Raw genomic sequence first — 20,102 nt, 5'->3', positions numbered from 1 at the left:
AGATAATGCCATTTGAAACTTGTTTAATTGCTAGTAATGATTATTTTGACATGTTATTTGAGTTGAATGCTTATGAACTTGGCGAACATTTTCGTATATGCTTATTTGAAAAAGTGTAGATTTGATAAAAATGTGAAAATGAGCTTAAGTTTGATATAAATTGATCATGTCATTGTAATTATTTTGATTGATGATTTTGCTGACACTAATGCATATTTGGATGCACAAAAATTGTGTTTGATGTGTTTTGCAGACTGAAATGGGTGAATCTTCATCCCAAGCTCGCAATGCTCCTGCTAAGAATGCGGAATAACAGGAGGTGGATAACTACTACAAGCAGGATATACCTCATCCAGTCATGACCTTTTCTGATATGCACTTGGAAGAGTTGCACCCGAACCTGAGATTTGACAGACTTTGGATAGATTATCCAAAATACCAAAGGGGTTTGCATACTCTTCATTCTAAGGTTGTTGAGGTACCGAGGGTCATAGAATGGGGACCCTTAGAAGCTGTAGAATTGGCCGGGCCAATTAGGGAATTACTTGTACAGAGGTATGGTAATTCTACTTTTAATGACTGGGTACGTTTATTCACCATGCGTAGACCTGTATATAAAGTATGGTGTGAAGAATTGTTATGTAGTATAGAATTAAATGATCGGGTAGCTAGTTTAACCGACCGATCATTTATTAGATTTTTGTTAGGAGGTTCGATGCGCCACATGTCTTTACTAAACATGGCTCAGGCTTTACGTATATATACGCCTGAGGAGTTAGCATCTGCCGATTGTAGAGGGTTGATACTAAACGGTAGAAAGATAGATGAAAATTTTGATACACACGGTGTGTGGAGTCAAATGACAAGCCATCACCATTTCAAAGGGGGAAATTACTCTTATTTGGATATAGATAGAGCCGAATTAAGAGTGATTCATAGGTTTTTAGCTAATTCAATTACACAAAGAGGTAAGAACAAGGAAAAGGTAAATGAACAGGATTTGTTTTACCATATGTGTATTCGAGACCCACAAAGCGCTGTAAGTATACCTTATTGTGTGGGTTATTATTTATCAGCTATGGTTAGGGGGATGCGACCGAATAGCATAATAGGAGGCGGTATTTTTATTACTTTGATTGGTGAATATCTCGGTGTGGATATAAGTCGGGGGGGATTATTAGTAGAAGAACCAGAACCCCGCGATACTATAGGTTTAAATGTATACCATGGTGCGAAAGTTTTGAAGAGGTGAAATAACGCCGTAGTACAATACCATGGTAGACATCCACAGGTTGAGAGAAACCAACAGCAAGGTAATGTAGGAGGGGGAAATGAAATGCAAGAAATGCAAAGGTTTATAGCTTCACAGGAGTACGAAAATGCTAGACAGAGAGCATTTGAAGATTGGCAAGTTCATCAGAACCAAATCATAGCTCATTGCCAACATATAGGTAGAAACTATATTCCTACACCAAAACCCATCTTCCCTCCCTGGTCTATAGAGATGCAACCACTGTATCCTACGTATAACCCTACCGAAGCATTCTATAGCACCTATGGTTATGCCTGGAACCCCTATTGGTACCAGTATCATCCCTAGTCTACTTAGTTTTATTTATTTTGTAATTTGTAATATTGATACATTTAATACTTATGTTAATATTGTAATAGTTTTTATAATTTTCTAACTTTTATTCCTAGATTTTAATAATTTTTGAATGTGGGGTAATATACCAAACTTCAAAAATATGTATATATGTTTGCAGTTTATCTTATGTACACAACAGGGTAAAACAACGCATTTTCAAAGACTGGCATTAAGTTCAGCAAAAGCAACTAATTTTGACGACAAGATGCAAAATATATGTGAAATAACAACAAGACGGAATGAACAAATGATGTGCACCATTTATCATTCAGCAAACAAACGCCAATATATTTGGAAACTTTGGTAAAAATTTAATCATTTTCACACAAATCACCCTCAATAATTTAAATTGTTACTGATTTCTTGCAAATGAGGGCATTGCAAGATCTTAAGTGTGGGAAGGGGTTAAATTCTTTCGGATTTTAAAATTTTTACTTTAAACACTGGGTTACCATTAAAAATACTAGTAAAGCAGTAGTTGTATTAGAATCTAGTGCTCTCTGATAATAAAGAACAGCCCTAGTCTTATATACTGACTACCCAATTCTAGTAAAATTTTACAAAATTTTCAATTAAATGAACTCAAAATCATGTTTATACATATTTATGAACGATAAAACTAGGTTATAACACCGAAATTATTGTTACCTCGAAAAGGACATAAATTGAGAAACAAACCAAAATGTTAAAATTCATTTAAAATGGAATAGAGGACGATAAAAAAGGAAAATAAAAGCCAAGTGTGGGAAAAATTACCAAGTTATCTTAAACATATGCCACATATTTTTGTACAAATAACTGAAAATACTTTTGCTTTGGACTAAACTAAAAAGTTTTACCTGATTTACTGTAAGAAAGATGGATCTACACGATGAATCAATTCCATCATCAAAAGGAAGTAAAGTCTTCCGAAAAAAGAAACGCGCTTCTTGATTTAGGTCAAGAAGTTATCGTCCAGACCAGTTGTAGGTTGACGAAAAATCTAGAAAAGTCATCACTAAAATCAGTAGGAAATCCACGGACCTCAGCATTAAACAGGGTCGCCAAGTGGTCAGATTTATCCTAATCATGAGAAGGATTTATCTCGTAAAATGGGGGGCACCATGCAAATTAGCTGGATAAGACTAATAAATCAGATCCCCAGAAAGGATAATCTCCTTAAAAGATCAAAAATTAGCTTTTAAGCCTGATATTACTCAATCATAGAGATTGACCTTAAAGATTGAGAATTCAAACTCATGGAATTCAATGATATCTAAACTCGAGCTTGAACGAGAAAATATTTTGATCAAAATTACAAACCGATTTGTTTTCTGAAAACCCTATTTTCAATGCGTTCATTACCATTGAACGTAAAATCCTAGGAATTCACCTGGAATTCATTAGGTCACCTGAACCAAATCGGGTGTCAACCGTAAGAACGGTGGTTGCATAGCATGGTCAAAGACAAGACCTTGTGCCAGACCGAAAAATTATAAGGGTGAGCTTTACTATTGCTCCTACCAAGGATAGTAATTGCGTCCGACACGTTATAGACCATAATTAAAAGCATGTCAGGGGACATTGCCTTAACAGTTGCTTGTTCAATGCTTTCCTTTACAACCGGACGGTAGTTTACCGAAAGGTAATATACGGGACAAGTAAACTGGACGTGTTGCTTTCCAAATACAAGGTTAGCAAGTGGGTGACACAAAACCGCAAGTTTTGAGCTAAAATTTTCAAATCTGAAACCCACCAAACCCACAAAAATATTTTGCAAACACCGGTAAAGGGTTATTCCGGAAAACTTATCTAGGGTAAAAACTAGATTTAATTTTCAAAAGATCAAATGTTTTCATAAAGATCCAATTTCCTTAATGGATCTAAATTTTTATAGTCATGTGGGACTGTAAACCATATCGTTACTACCATTGTTTATACCACCGTATAGAAATCACTGATGTACAAAGTGTGAAGAATAAAGAAGTGATTCTAGTATTTCAAGACGATATTGCTTGAGGACAAGCAACGCTTAAGTGTGGGAATATTTGATAATGCTAAAAACGAACATATATTTCATAGCATTATTCCTCAAGAAAGACAAGCTTTTAGTTGCAATTGTTCTATTTACAAGTGATATTCGTTTAAATAATAAAAGGTGAAGACAAAAGACAGATTCGACGAATTGAAGACGCAAACGACCAAAAAGCTCAAAAGTACAAAATACAATCAAAGAGGTTCCAATTATTGATAAGAAACGTCTCGAAATTACAAGAGTACAAGATTCAAAACGCAAAGTACAAGATATTAAATTGTACGCAAGGACGTTCGAAAATCCGGAACCGGGACCAGAGTCAACTCTCAACGCTCGACGCAACGGACTAAAAATTACAAGTCAACTATGCACATAAATATAATATAATATTTAAATAATTCTTATAATTATTTATATATTATAATAAATAATAAAAACCGTCGGCAAGAAAGACTCTAAACTGGACTGAGCTGTAATTTCAATCTCCGCGACTCGCGGAGTTTGAAGGCCAAAAATGTCGCGAGTCGCGGAGCCCCAAGTTTTGAAATTCCCTATAAAAGCAACCGAATTCTGAGCATTTTTCATCATCTTTTTCTTCTTCTCTCATAATACTACGTAAATATTTATATTTATATTTTAATTTTAATTTTAATTTTAATTATAATTCTAATAATAAGGGTATGTTAGCGAATGTTGTAAGGGTGTAAGTCGAAATTCTGTCCGTGTAACGCTATGCTATTTTTAATCATTGTAAGTTATGTTCAACCTTTTTACATTAATGTCTCGTAGCTAAGTTATTATTATGCTTATATAATCCGAAGTAATCATGATGTTGGGCTAATTACTAAAATTGGGTAATTGGACTTTGTACCATAATTGGGGTTTGGATAAAAGAATGACACTTGTGGAAATTAGACTATGGGCTATTAATGAGTTTTATATTAACTAAACAATACCTTGTTAATTTAATATACAAACTTATAATTCGACGTATTTATATATAACCACATACGCTTAATCGGACACGATGGGCGGGACATTTATAAGTTCGAATTATTGTTCATTTGACCGGACACGGGGATGGATTAATAGTCAATGGACTCATTAAAACAGGGGTGAATTACATTCAAGGGTAATTGGTGTAATTGTTAACAAAGTAGTAAAACCTTGGTTTACACGCAGTCGATAACCTGGTGTATTCATTAAACAAAGTATTAAAACCTTGTTACAATTCGAATCCCCAATTAGTTGGAATATTTGACTTCGGGAATAAGAATAATTTGACGAAGGCTTTCGCTCTTTATATTTATGACTGATGGACTATTATGGACAAATCCGTATGGACATATTAAATAATCCAGGACAAAGGACAATTAACCCATGGGCATAAAACTAAAATGAACACGTCAAACATCATGATTACGGAAGTTTAAATAAGCATAATTATTTTATTTCATATTTAATTTCCTTTATTTTATATTTAATTGCACTTCTAATTATCGCATTTTTATTTATTGTTATTGTATTTAATTGCACTTTTAATTATCGTACTTTTTAATTATCGCAAGTTTATTTTATCGCACTTTTATTATTCGCAATTTCATTATCGTTATTTACTTTATGCTTTAATTTAAGTCTTGTATTTAATTTTAATATTTTACATTTGGTTTTAACTGCGACTAAAGTTTTAAAATCGACAAACCGGTCATTAAACGGTAAAAACCCCCCTTTATAATAATAATATTACTTATATATATATATTTGTATTTTTATAAAAGTAAACTAATATAGCGTTAAGCTTTGTTTAAAAAGATTCCCTGTGGAACGAACCGGACTTACTAAAAACTACACTACTGTACGATTAGGTACACTGCCTATAAGTGTTGTAGCAAGGTTTAAGTATATCCATTCTATAAATAAATAAATATCTTGTGTAAAATTGTATCGTATTTAATAGTATTTCCTGTAAAAATATAAGCTATTTTATATACACCTCGCACGACATCAATGTGCATCGATTATCGGGAGTTGAACAAAGTGACGATCAAGAATCGTTATCCATTACCTAGGATTGACGATTTGTTTGACCAACTCCAAGGTGCAACGTATTTTTCTAAGATTGACTTACGGTCTGGCTATCATCAAGTGCGAGTCCGTGAGGAAGACATAGAGAAAACGGCTTTCCGAACGCGTTACGGGCATTATGAGTTTGTAGTTATGCCTTTTGGTCTTACGAATGCACCGGCGGCATTCATGGATCTTATGAACCGGGTGTGCCAACCTATGTTGGACAAGTCGGTAATTGTGTTCATCGACAACATACTTGTTTATTCAAAGAGTATGAAGGAACATGAGCACCATTTGCGTGAAGTGTTGAAGACATTGCGGAAGGAGAAGTTGTATGAAAAATTCTCCAAATGTGAATTTTGGCTAAGGGAAGTTCAATTCCTTGGCCATATTGTGAATCAAGAAGGAATTCAAGTAGACCCGGGGAAGATAGAAACGGTGAAGAGTTGGGGACAACCGACTACGCCTATGGAAATCTGAAGCTTTCTCGGATTGGCCGGTTATTATCGTCGGTTCATCCAAGACTTTTTTAAGATTGCTTCTCCTTTGACTAAATTGATGAGGAAGAACGTAAGATTCAATTGGGAGAACGAGCAAGAAATCGCTTTTCAATTGTTAAAAGAGAAATTGTGTCAAGCTCCGGTGTTAGTGTTGCCGGAAGGGGTAGAAGACATGACGGTTTATTGTGATGCTTCTTTAAATGGGATCGGGTGTGTTTTGATGCAAAGAGGTAAGTTCATCGCTTACGCCTCTCGACAATTAAAGGAACACGAAAAGAGATACCCGACACATGATCTTGAATTGGCGGCGGTGGTTCATGCGTTGAAAATTTGGTGCCACTACTTGTATGGTGTCAAGTGTACGATTTATTCGGACCATAAGAGTTTGAAACATCTCTTTACTCAACGAGATTTGAATTATCGTCAACGTAGGTGGATGGATGTGGTAAAGGATTATGATTGTGAGATACTTTACCATCCGGGAAAAGCGAACGTGGTCGCGGATGCCTTGAGTCGAAAGAGTCAACATCCAGCGATACGAGTAGGATCGTTACGCATGATTATTACTAACGATTTCCTTGTAAAGCTTGGTGAGGTTCAAATAGAAGCGTATGTTCACAACAAGCACGAAGAGCGGATTGTGGGGCAAACGGAGTTCATTGCTATGGGCTCGCGTGGTTTGTTGTCGTTTCAAGGAAGAGTATGGGTACCTAAGATGGGTGGTAACTGACAAGTGCTACTTGAAGAAAGATGTACTATGACTTGAAGAAAGATTATTGGTGGCCCGGTATGAAGCGTGATGTGGTTAAGTATGTTGAATAATGCGTCACGTGTTTGCAACAAAGATGTACTATGACTTGAAGAAAGATTATTGGTGGCCCGGTATGAAGCGTGATGTGGTTAAGTATGTTGAATAATGCGTCACGTGTTTGCAAGTTAAAGCCGAACACCAAAAGCCGTACGATAAGTTACAACCCTTGGAAGTCCCGAAATGGAAATGGGAGCACATTACCATGGACTTCATTACTAAGTTACCGAAGATGGTTAGAACCCAATATGATACGATTTGGGTGATAGTTGATCGATTGACGAAAAGTGCTTTGCTATACGGGAAACGATATCATCGGAGACTTTATCCAAGTTGTTTATCAAGGAGGTGATATCGAGACATGGGGTTCCTATATCTATTGTTTCGGATCGAGATACTCGTTTTACGTCCCGGTTTTGGAACAAGTTTCATGAAGATATGGGTACTCAATTGAAAATGAGCACGGTGTATCATCCTCAAACGGACGGTCAAACTGAGCGTACGAACCAAACGTTAGAGGATATGTTAAGGGCGTGTATTATTGACTTTGGTGGAAGTTGGGATGAGCACTTACCCTTGGTGGAATTCTCATACAAAAATAGTTACCACACTAGTATTGGAATGCCACCTTATGAGATGCTCTATGGGCGTAGGTTTCGAACTCCCATTTGTTGGGGAGAAGTGGGTCAACGAGAAATCGGAAGTTCCGATTTGGTTTTGGAGACAAATAGTAAAATTGAGATGATTCGGGCTCGACTTAAAGCGGTGCAAGATAGACAAAAGTCTTATGCCGATAAAGGTAGGAGAACGATAGAGTTTCAAGAAGGTGACATGGTGATGCTTAAGGTTTCTCCATGGAAGGGTGTTATCCGGTTTCGGAAACGAGGAACGTTAGCTCCTCGGTTTATTGGTCCTTTCAAGGTTTTGGCACATGTTGGTGAGGTTGCTTATCGACTAGAGTTACCGAAGAACTTGCGGGAATTCATAACACATTTCATGTTTCCCATCTTCGTAAGTGTCTTGCGGATGACTCGACTTGGGTGCCTTTAGATGAGATTACGTTGAATAACAAGCTAGAGTATGCGGAAGAACCGGTTGCAATCCTTGATGAGAAGGTTAAGATGTTGCGGAACAAGGAAATTAGAACTTTCAAGGTGCAATGGCGACATCAAAAGGGTTCCGAGTTTACGTGGGAATTCCGAAGAGTTTGTTTTAGTTTATCTTCCGGCTTGTCATGCGGCTTGGATCGCGAGGACGCGCTCCGATTCAAGTGGGGGAGAGTTGTTACATCCCATTTTCCCGTACGTATCGAAAGGTACATACTTAATCGTTTGTACGTTTGTAACTCGTCGTTTAAGCGTAATTGTGTGTGTGTATATATATATATATATACATATATATATATATATATATATATATATATATATATATATATATATATATATATATATATATATGTACTTGTTAATGTGTGCGTATATAAGTTTGTATATGAGTTTGGTTAGCGTTAAGTCTTGTGTGGCTTAGATACGATGTTTAGACGTGTATTGGAAGCTTGAACGACTTGAATGTTGTGTAAAACGATTTTTGTGTTTAAGGTTGTCGAGATGGCCAGATAGTGCCTTAGGTCGCGCCGCGACAGACGGGTCCGCGCCGCGGCATATCAAGCAAATCTGGGACAGAACCTGGGTTAAGAAGGGGTGATTTTTCCTTTGTTCGTCGCGCCGCGACGATTTGAGCCGCGCCGCGACATTTCTGCCAGACTGGTGCCGGTTTTAACTCAAATTAAATGACTTCAAGGGGCAAATTAGTAATTTGGCGTATAAATCTGATGGGAGCATTAAATCCCAACCACTCATCCATTTCATTTAATTTCTTTTATCTTTTCTTTCATTTTCTCTCCCAAAAACTCAACACCCATTTAGATTAAAAGTGAGATTTGAGACTGAAGGATTGAGGGTTGATCTTTAGAGCAAGAATTAAAGTTGTTCCTTGTGTCTCTAGCTACGTGTTGATAGTCTCGGTAAGTTCTAACTCTAAGTTTTGAGTTTTAATTGGTTAATGGTTAGGTTTTGGTTACTAGAGACTTGTTTGACCCATTTGAGGGTAAAATGGGTGAATTTGGGTTATGTGGTTGTAATGAAACCCTAATAGCCACAAGCTAGGGTCTGGTCTAATGAAAATAGGATTTGTAAATGTTAAATGGCGTTTTTAGTCACTAAAACACTTGTTAAAGTTGAAAGAGATGTTAATTGGGTCATGTTTGACAAGTTTGGTAGTGAAAGTGTTAAAATGGATCCAAAATGTGCTAGTTGACCTAGTTTGGGTGAAATGGGTATAAATTACCCTAAGTTGGTGCTAGTTGAAGTTACTATACTTTAATTCACTAGTTTTAGTGATTAAAGTCGAGTCTTGGCCATTAAAGGGGCGGTTGTGGTGTGTTTGAGTCATTTAATGCGAGTTGGGTCATTAAATGCTCAAGTAGGTGCAATGTGGTTAATTCCACTAGTTGTGTAATGGAATGTGTACTTATGTATTAGGTACTTTGCTTTGAAGCTCGAAAGTGCATAATCATCACCGAAGTGTTAAGGTGAGTGGAATAATTATATGCGTGCATATATGATGTATTTATTTGTGTAGTTGAGTTGTAAAGTGTCGACGTGTTAAGACACCACTCCTCACATGACGAGTGAATTGTCGATGTTTTAAGACACCACTCGGGAGTGAAGTATCGATGTGTTAAGATGCCACTCCGAGAGATGTAACGAGTGAAGTGTCGATGTGCTAAGACACCACTCGGGGTGAAGTGCCGAAGTGTTAAGGCACCACCCGGGGTGAAGTATCGACGTGTTAAGATGCCACCCGTGGGGTTAGTGTACGAAGTGTTAAGTGCACTAATGGTTGTTATGAACTCCGACAATTTTTAAACACAGTTCCCTCGTTCGTTTGGTTAACCATGGTTGTGTGTGTGGATTGTAGCATATTATATTGTTTAAACTATATGCTATTGTTATGCTAGCTCGTATGGTGGAAGGTTTAGTGTAATACTTGTGATGGTATGAATACTTATAATGCTAGCATGTATGCGGTAAATGCGTAAGTGATTGCAAGTAAGTAGGTTGTATATGTAAACGTATAATTGTTGCACTCACTAAGCATTAGCTTACCCCTCTCGTTGTTTATCTTTTTAGATGCAGGTATGGACAAGGGCAAGGGGGTTATTGGGCACTAGGTGTCCTTGTTGATGTTATGATGAAGCTTTTGGAAGTTGACCTACGTTTTGGGTAGTTTAGTCCCAAACCATGCTCAAGGGGTCGTTTGGATTATAAACTATCATTTTTAGTTGGTTAAACTTGTATCATATTCATTAATGGCCTTTGTGCCTTTTTGTAAACATTAAACTCGTAGTATGTTTTTAATGAAGCGTGTGGAATGGTTTACATATTTAATTGGCGCGTAAATGTGTATCATTTAAAAAAAAATTACCGTACGGAGTACGGGTTGGGTTGTTTCACGCACGGGCCAAGGTCACGCCAATATTAAACCAGATATTAATGCGCCAGATTATAAGATCAAAGGACAAATCCTACACATGGTAACTAATCAATGCCAATATAGTGGTACGCCAAAAGAAGATCCAAACGAACATCTTCGAACATTTAATAGGATTTGTACTCTATTCAAAATCAGAGAAGTTGAGGATGAACAGATCTATCTCATTTAATATGGTTTCAACAAATTCTGAAAAACCAGCATCAGAAGATGGGAAGGTTTTTGATGTGAGTAACAATGAAGAAGTTACAACACCACCACCACCCGAGTATGTAAAGCCAGTGGTGGCACCATACAGACCAACCATCCCGTTTCCAAGAAAAGGAGTTGAGTATGAGCAAGTAATAGGTAATAAAGTTTGTGATACCTCTGGAAAGAAGAAGAAGAATAAGAAAGTACAAGAAACAAAAACCGTAAAGATAAACCCGGTGAAGACAGTTCCACCAAAACCTCCACCCAGGTTAGATGATCCAGGTGAATTTATTGTTCCTTGTCTACTTAGTGATTGTGTCATGTATGATGCACTAGCATATTTAGGTGCGAGTGTGAGTGTTATGCCTCTTTCATTATATAAGAGATTAGGAGTAGGTGAGTTAAGTCCAACAGAGATGAGTGTCCGGCTCTTTGATCAAACCATTAGGCACCCAGTTGGAATCGCTGAAAATCTACCCGTTCAAGTGGGTAATTTAACCTTTCTAGTCGAATTCATTGTCATTGACATAGAAGAGGACTCAAACATTCCTCTAATTTTAGGTCGACCATTCTTAGCGTCCACCGGGGCGTTATTTGATGTAAGAGAGGGTATAATGACACTTAGTAATGATGAAAAATTAATCACCTTTGTAAGTCGAAAGTCTAAATCTCCACCAACCAAAACCGTTGAACCAAAAACGATTGGTAAAAACCATATTGTTTTACCAACTCCAACGGTAGTGCTTAACAATAATAAAACACCTAAGTATGGGGAAGATGAAGTAACACCTAATGATGAGCTGATAACAAAGAACCCCGTTGTTGATACGAAATTAAATGATCTCGTTATTAACAGTTCAATGAAGAAACTTATTAAACGGATTCGCGATGCTAGAACCAAGGGGAACTTTAAGTTATATAACCGGTTAGTATCCAATCTATCGCCTAAATAAAAGGCAAAACTAGTTGAATTTGTGGATATTACACAGGAATCAGACAAATGGCTTAAAGCAAAAGTCACAAATATGCAAGTTGATTATGGTCCAAGAGAAATTGACAATGAAGTTAATCACAATTTCGACACCACAGCTACCTAAGAGTGGGGAGATTCAAATATTCTAAAAATAAAATGTTGTCTAGAGTTAGTTGTTTTGTTCTCGTGTAGTTCCGAGAATGGAATCCGATTGGTCTTTTCCGCTAGCAGACACTAAAGAACTAGTTTTCTCCCTCCATTCTGAACTTTTTTTTGTTTTGTAGGTTTGTATGAAATTAATACGCTTTTTAAATTTAAGTTTTGTGTGAAATTAAAAACAAAATTTACTTTATTTCTTTACGTTTAAAAAATGATTTCTAAAATTCGTCGTAAGTTAAAGACTAGATCATAGAATCAAAATTGCTTTACCCGAGGGCGGGGTGAAAAATTTTGTTATCATTATTTTTAATTTTATTGATCTAAAGTATACCAAAAAAATTAAAAAACCCAAAAATCTTTGCTTATAAAACAATAGCTTTAAAAACGACAAATTTTAAATTTTGTCGAGGGACGGACTAGGTAACATACCGAAACTACCTAAAGTAAAAGGAAACAAAATTTTAAAAAATTATTCATTTAAATTGTTTTAATAAATAAAGGTTATATATATATATATATATATATATATATATATATATATATATATATATATATATATATATATATATATATATATATATATATATATATATATATATATATAGTTTATCTTATGTACAAAACAGGGTAAAACAGCGCATTTTCAAAGACTGACATTAAAGTTCAGCAAAAGCTACTAATTTTAACAACAAGACGTAAAATATCAAATGTGATATAAAACAATATGTTTGCAAACTCGGTATTTTTAATCATTTTTCTACACTAATCACCCTCATGAATTTAAATTTTTACTGATTTCTTGCAAATGAGGGCATTGCAAGATCTCAATTGTGGGGAAGGGTTATAAATTCTTTCGGGTTTACACTTAGTTTAATTGCCAAATTTTGTGAAAATTTGAAAAATTTTCAACTAAATTCATTCAAAATCATGTTTATACATATTTATGAACGATAAAACTAGGTTATAATACAGAAATTATTGTTACCTCGGAGAGAACATAAATGGAGAAACAACCCAAAAAGCTTGAATTCATTTTAAATGGAATAAAGGAGAATAAAAAGGCAAAGAAAAGAATAAATAAAAGCTAAGTGTGGGAAGAATTTACCAAGTTCTTCAAAATATATATCACATATTTGTACAAGATTATTGCAGGTACTTTTACTTTGGACTAAACTAATCAGTTTTACCTGAATTACTGTAATATATTTGAAAGAAAGATGGATCTACACGATGAATCAATTCCATCATTAAAAGGAAGTAAAGTCTTTCGAAAAAGACACGCGCTTCTTGATTTATGTCAGGAAGTTGTCGTCCAGACCAGCTGTAGGTTGACGAAAAATCTAGAAAAGTCATCTCTAAAATCAGCAGAAAATCCACGGACCTCAGCATCAAACAGGGTCGCCAAGTGGTCAGACTTATCCTAACCATGAGAGGATCTATCTCATAAAATGGGAAGGGCGCTGTGCAAATTAGCTTGATAAGACTAATGAATCAGACCCCCAGAAAGGATAATCTCCTTAAATATTAAAAATTAGCTTTTAAGACTGATATTACTCAATCCTTGAGATTGACTTTAAAGATTGAGAATTACAAACTCATGGAATTCGATGATATCTAAACTTGAGCTTGAGCGAGAAAATATTTTGATCAAATTAAAACCGATTTGTTTTCTGAAAAACAATTTTTAATGCGTTCATTACCATTGAAAGTAAAATCCTAAGAATTCACCGGAATTCATTAGGTCACCTGAACCAAATCGGGTGTCAACCGTAAGAACGGTGGTTGCATAGCATGGTCAAAGATAGGACCTTGTGCCAGACCAAAAAACTATAGAGTGATCTTTACTATTGCTCCTACAAAGGATAGTAATTGTATCCGCACGTTATAGACCATAATCAAAAGCATGTCACGGGACATTGCCTTAACAGTTTCTTGTTCATCGCTTTCCTTTACAATCAGATGGTAGTTTATCGAAAGGTAATATATGGAACAAGTAAATTGGACGTGTTGCTTTCCTAATACAAGGTTAGCAAGTGGGTGACACAAAATCATAAGTTTTGAGCTAAAATTTTCAAATCTGAAACCCACAAAACCCACAAAAACATTTTGCAAACACCGGTGAAGGGTTATTCCGGAAAACTTTTCTAGGGTAAAAGCTAGAATGAATTTTCAAAAGATCCAATGTTTTCATAAAGATCCAATTTCCTTAAAGGATCTAAATTTTCATAGTCATGTGGGACTGTAAACCACATCGTTACTATCATTGTTTATACCGCCGTATTAAAATCACTGATGTATAAAGTGTGAGAATAAAAAAGTGATTCGAGTGAAGTGTGATTTAATTTCAAGTTCTGTATTGCTTGAGGACAAGCAACGTTTAAGTGTGGGGATATTTGATAATGCTAAAAAGGAACATATATTTAGTATCAATATCCTTCCAATATATAAAGCTTTTAGTTACTATTATTCTATTTTTATGTAATAATCGTTTAAATAAATAAGTGCGAAGACAAAAGAAGAAAACGACGATTTGAAGAAGCAAACGACCAAAAAGCTAAAAAGTACAAAGTACAATCCAAGTGGTTCAAATTATTGATGAGAAACGTCTAGAAATTACAAGAATACAAGCCGCAAAACGGAAAGTACAAGATATTAAATTATACGAAAAGGCGTTCGAAAATCCGGAACTGAGACATGAACCAACTATTAACGCGCGACGCAACGGACCTAAAATTACAAATTAACTATGTACATAAATATAATATAATATATAATTAATTCTATAAAATTATATATATATTATATTTATATATTAAAAACCGTCGGCAAGCTAGGATCCAAATTGTGTGAGCTGGAAATCGAACCTCCGCACTCGCGGAGCTGTGAAGCATAAAAGCTCCGCACTCGCGGAACTGTACAGTGAAACGTGGGCCTATAAAAGGCAGCGAATTCTACTCGATGAACATCACCTTTTATCTATCTCTCTCTTAATTTATATATATATTTACATTTATAATTTTAATTTTAATTTAAGATTAATAAAAATAAGGTTATAGTGGCGAATGTTGTAAGTGTGTAAGTCGAAATTCTGTCCGTGTAACTCTACGCTGTTAATACTCATTGTAGGTTATGTTCAACCTTTTTAAATTAATGTCTCGTAGCTAAGTTATTATTATGCTTATTTAAATTGAAGTAATCATGATGTTGGGCTAAATATTAAAGACGGGGTAATTGGGCTTTGTACCATAATTGGGGTTTGGACAAAAGACCGGCACTTGTGAAAATTAGACTATGGACTATTAATGGGCTTTATATTTGTTTAATTGAATGATAGTTCGTTAATTTAATATAAAGATTTACAATTGGACGTACCTATAAATAACCATATACACTTGATCGGACACGATGGGCGGGATATTTATAACTACTAATAATCGTTCATTTAACCGGACACTGGAATGGATTAATAGTCAATGGACTCATTAAAACAGGGGTGAATTATGTACAAGGACACTTGGCATAATTGTTAACAAAGTATTAAAACCTTGGGTTACACGCAGTCGATATCCTGGTGTAATTATTAAACAAAGTATTAAGACCGTATTACAGTTTAAGTCCCCAATTAGTTGGAATATTTGACTTCGGATATAAGGATAATTTGACGAGGACACTCGCACTTTATATTTATGACTGATGGACTGTTATGGACAAAAACCAGATGGACATATCGAATAATTTAGGACAAAGGACAATTAACCCATGATAATAAATTAAAATCAACACGTCAAACATCATGATTACTGAAGTTTAAATAAGCATAATTCCTTTATTTCATATTTCATAGCACTTTTATTTACTGTCATTTTATTTATTGCATTTTTATTTATCGCTTTTTTTTTAATTATCGCAATTTTATTTACCGTCATTTTATTTATCGCACTTTAATTTATTGCATTCTAATTATCGTCATTTACTTTACGCTTTAAATTAAGTTATATTTATTTTTAATATTTTACATTAGGTTTTAATTGCGATTTAAGTTTTAAAATCGACAAACCGGTCATTAAACGGTAAAACTCCCTTTTTATAATAAAAATAATACTACTTGTATATATATTTATATACAAATTTAGTTTTAAAAATATAGCGTTAAACTTGGCTAGTTCCCTGTGGACGAACCGGACTTACTAAAAACTACACTACTGTACGATTAGGTACACTGCCTATAAGTGTTGTAGCAAGGTTTACGTATATCCCATCTATATAAATAAATAAAAATTGTATCATATTACGCCGTATTTCATATTAAAAATAATACTATTTCGTACTACACCTCGCACACATCAATCTCTAATCCCCATGCTTACCCGAGCCGCCACCACGCGAATCTATAAAAATATCAACAACGAGAGGGTAAGCTAACGCTTAATGAGTGAGAATATACTACGTACATATATATGCATAAAATGGACAAGCCACACAAATAATCAAATAACACATACCGGAGCATCCAAGCATAAAGGCAAGCTAATCTAAGAATACCGTACGATCACTAAGCAACAAGCTAATAACATCAAAAATAAATTAAGTTCACCAACGACGATGTGAACAACGCCATCCAGCTACACCCGGAGGGTTAGCTACAATACCGCGATACATTAATACATTAATATATATATATATATATATATATATATATATATATATATATATATATATATATATATATATATATATATATATATATATATATGTATATATATATATATATGTATATATATATATATGTATATATATATATGTATATATATATATACATATATATATATATATATACATACATATATATATATACATATATATATATATATATATATATATATATATATATATATATATATATATATATATATATATATATATATATATATATATATATATATAACAAAGCGTAAACCGCCCAAGGTTAACCCCTTAACCCAATACCAAAACCAACTACCGTTTACCACAATGAAGATTGGCCGAACTACACGAGCCTCAGTAAATCCGCATCCACACGCGACTACTATCTTCAATAATATAACAACATCGAGGTTGGCCGAACTACACGAGCCTTAGTAATCCGCAACCACACGAGATCACTACCTCAATAAGATGACCGAACTACACGTGTCATCGTGAATCCGCATCCACACGTGACTCACTTCCCACATCAAATCCACATCATCGGGGTTACACAACCGCATCTCAAATACCAAATCCCACGCCATCGGGATTATCCACATCACAATACCATGTGATATCGTACACACAAAGTGTGCACTTCGCCAAAGATGGTCAACCAAAACGCACTACCGTGCCAATTGGACCTATACACAAGTCCATCAAATCCACCTACATGTGAAGTGAGCTCTATAACCGAGGATCACTTCACCCGACCCGCACCCATCCTACACATACATATGCACATAGGATATTAACACTCACCTCGAAGTCTTGATGAATGCAACCGAATAATCCGCAACACGCCAATGGAAAGTACCTATTCCATTAATCACATAACAAACAACACAATTAGGGTGGATTTACGAATCAACCCAAATTGACAACTAGTGAAAATTCCGACCCAATTGCACTTCCAAGCTCAAACTGCGCCCAAACTAACCAATAATCACTAACACAATTGAAAATGGTCCTAATACATCAATTAAACCCAAGCATAGGTGTTAAACACCAATCTTGCCCAAATTAACACCTAAACCCTAATTTTGACCCATTTCAAAATTAGTCAATCCAAATACACTCAAAGTGGTTCCAACACTTCTATAATCACTAACACTAGTGATTATACACCACTTACAAGCCTTAAAGATGGCTAAATCATTAACCAGCCCAAAATCCACCAAATATCAAAATAACAAGTTTCCATAAACCCTCTTCATCATCTAAATGGGTTTTACAACTAACAAATTTCAAAACCCTAACTTTGTATCTCAAATCAAACAATGAAACTCGGAGTTAGAACTTACCAATACCGCCAAAATGATGCTGTTGACGAGTAGAACAACTTTAATACTTGAGGTTTGACCCGAAACACCCTTCTTCTTCTCCAATTGGAGCTCTCTCTCTCTCTAAATTTCTCCTCTCTCTCTAGGGTTTGAAGATGAGAGTGTTGATGAGTGAAAATGAGGATACAATGAGCCTTGAATCAGTCTTATGGCTCTAGAATCGGCCATATGTGAATTTACCAAAACACCCTCAAAAGATTCCATTAAAATGGGTTAAAAATGTCATTAAGGCGACATTTGTTGCGTTTCGCGACACCAGGACGCGGTAAACAGCATTCAAACGCGACAAAGTGGACAGAAATCACCATCAGAAGTTGTCGCATTTCAACCATGTTTGTCACGGAACGCGACGCACCAGAACGCGACAAACTGCACTCAAATTCGATAGTTTATCTGATGTACTGCAATTTTACTTTTAAAACATTCCAAAGTCAATCGTGGTCAATGCATTACATCCAAACTATTAAATGATCATTCTTGGACTTCAAATGATGCCCCGAGCGTCATGTTTAGAAAAATGGGGTGTTACAATTAAAGTGCGTAAAATAAATGACAATTAAAATAACAATAAATAAAATGACAGTAATTAAAAGTACGATGAGAAATACAATAAAAGTATTATGCTTATTTAAACTTCCGTAATCATGATGTTTGACGTTTTGATTTTAATTAATTGTTACCCGGGTTAATTGTTCTTTGTCCTGGCTTATTTGATACCTATCTGGGTTTCGCCCATAATAGTCCATCGATCATAATTATAATATGCTCGTCAAATTAACCTTATTCCCGAAGTCAAATATTCCAACTAATTAGGGATTCGAACTGTAACAAGGTTTTAATACTTTGTTAATAACTACACTAGGTTATCGATTGCGTGTAATCCAAGGTTTTAATACTTTTAACAATTACACCAATTACCCTTGTATGTAATCCACCCCTGTTTTAATTAGTTCATGATATATTAATTTATCCACTTGGCCAGAATGAATAATCAATTACCCAACCCAATTGATTAATTAAATGATTATAAAAGATGTCGTATAAACGTCACTAAATAGGACATTCATAATCATTTAATAATTATTAAGTTAATTAATTTGAAGATAGGTTCGACAGATTCCAGTGAGTTGTCACTCAATTTGAAAATACCCCCCATCTATTAATAGTCATAGTCCAATGTCCACAAGTGTCGGTCTTTTGTCCAAACCCTAATTATGGTACAAAATCCAATAACCCCATCTTAATATTTAGCCCAACATCACGATTACTTCGACTCAAATAAGCATAATAATAACTTTGTTACGAGACATTAATTTAAAAAGGAAGAACATAGCTTACAGTGATTATTAATCATGTAGCGTTACACGGACAGAGTTCCGACTTTAAAACCCGTAAAACATTTCTTACAATAACCCAACTAAACCATAACTCTATTATTAAAATTAACTTAAATTAAAATTATAATATATATATATATATATATATATATATATTGAGAATCAGAGAAATAGAAAAGAAAAAGATGTGTTTTGAGTCGTGCATAAGCCTGCCTTTTATAGGCAATTTTCCTGAAATCGATCCCCATGCGATCGCATGAGATTCCGTTGTCTCGTACATTTACGCCCGGTTTATGTCTCTGTTCCGAATTTTCGAATGTCTTTTCGTACGCTTTAATATCTTGTACTTTATGTTTCGCAATTTGTAATTTGTACAAAAAATTATTTTCCTTAACTCCCAAAATCCGCGCAAGTCTTTAACTCACTTTTAGTGGCACTTTTGAGTGCACTATGACTTTAGTGGCACTTTTTAAGCTTTAGTGGCACTTTTTCCTCAATTCTTTAATCTTCGTGCTTCGTCTTCACATTTATTTATTTAAACGATTACAACTTAAAAATAGAATAATTACAACTAAAAACTTTACATATTGGGATGATATTGCGACTAAATATATGTTCATTTGGAGCACTATCAAATATCCCCACACTTGAGCGTTGCTTGTCCTCAAGCAATATAGAAATTGAAATTAAATCACACTTCACTCGAATCACTTTTTTATTCTCACACTTTATACATCAGTGATTTTGATACAGCGGTATGAACAATGATAGTAACGATGTGGTA

This window comes from Rutidosis leptorrhynchoides, chromosome 3, assembly GCF_046630445.1.
Source record: "Rutidosis leptorrhynchoides isolate AG116_Rl617_1_P2 chromosome 3, CSIRO_AGI_Rlap_v1, whole genome shotgun sequence".
NCBI classification, from domain to species: domain Eukaryota; kingdom Viridiplantae; phylum Streptophyta; class Magnoliopsida; order Asterales; family Asteraceae; genus Rutidosis; species Rutidosis leptorrhynchoides.
Note: the sequence above shows the minus strand (reverse complement) of the source record.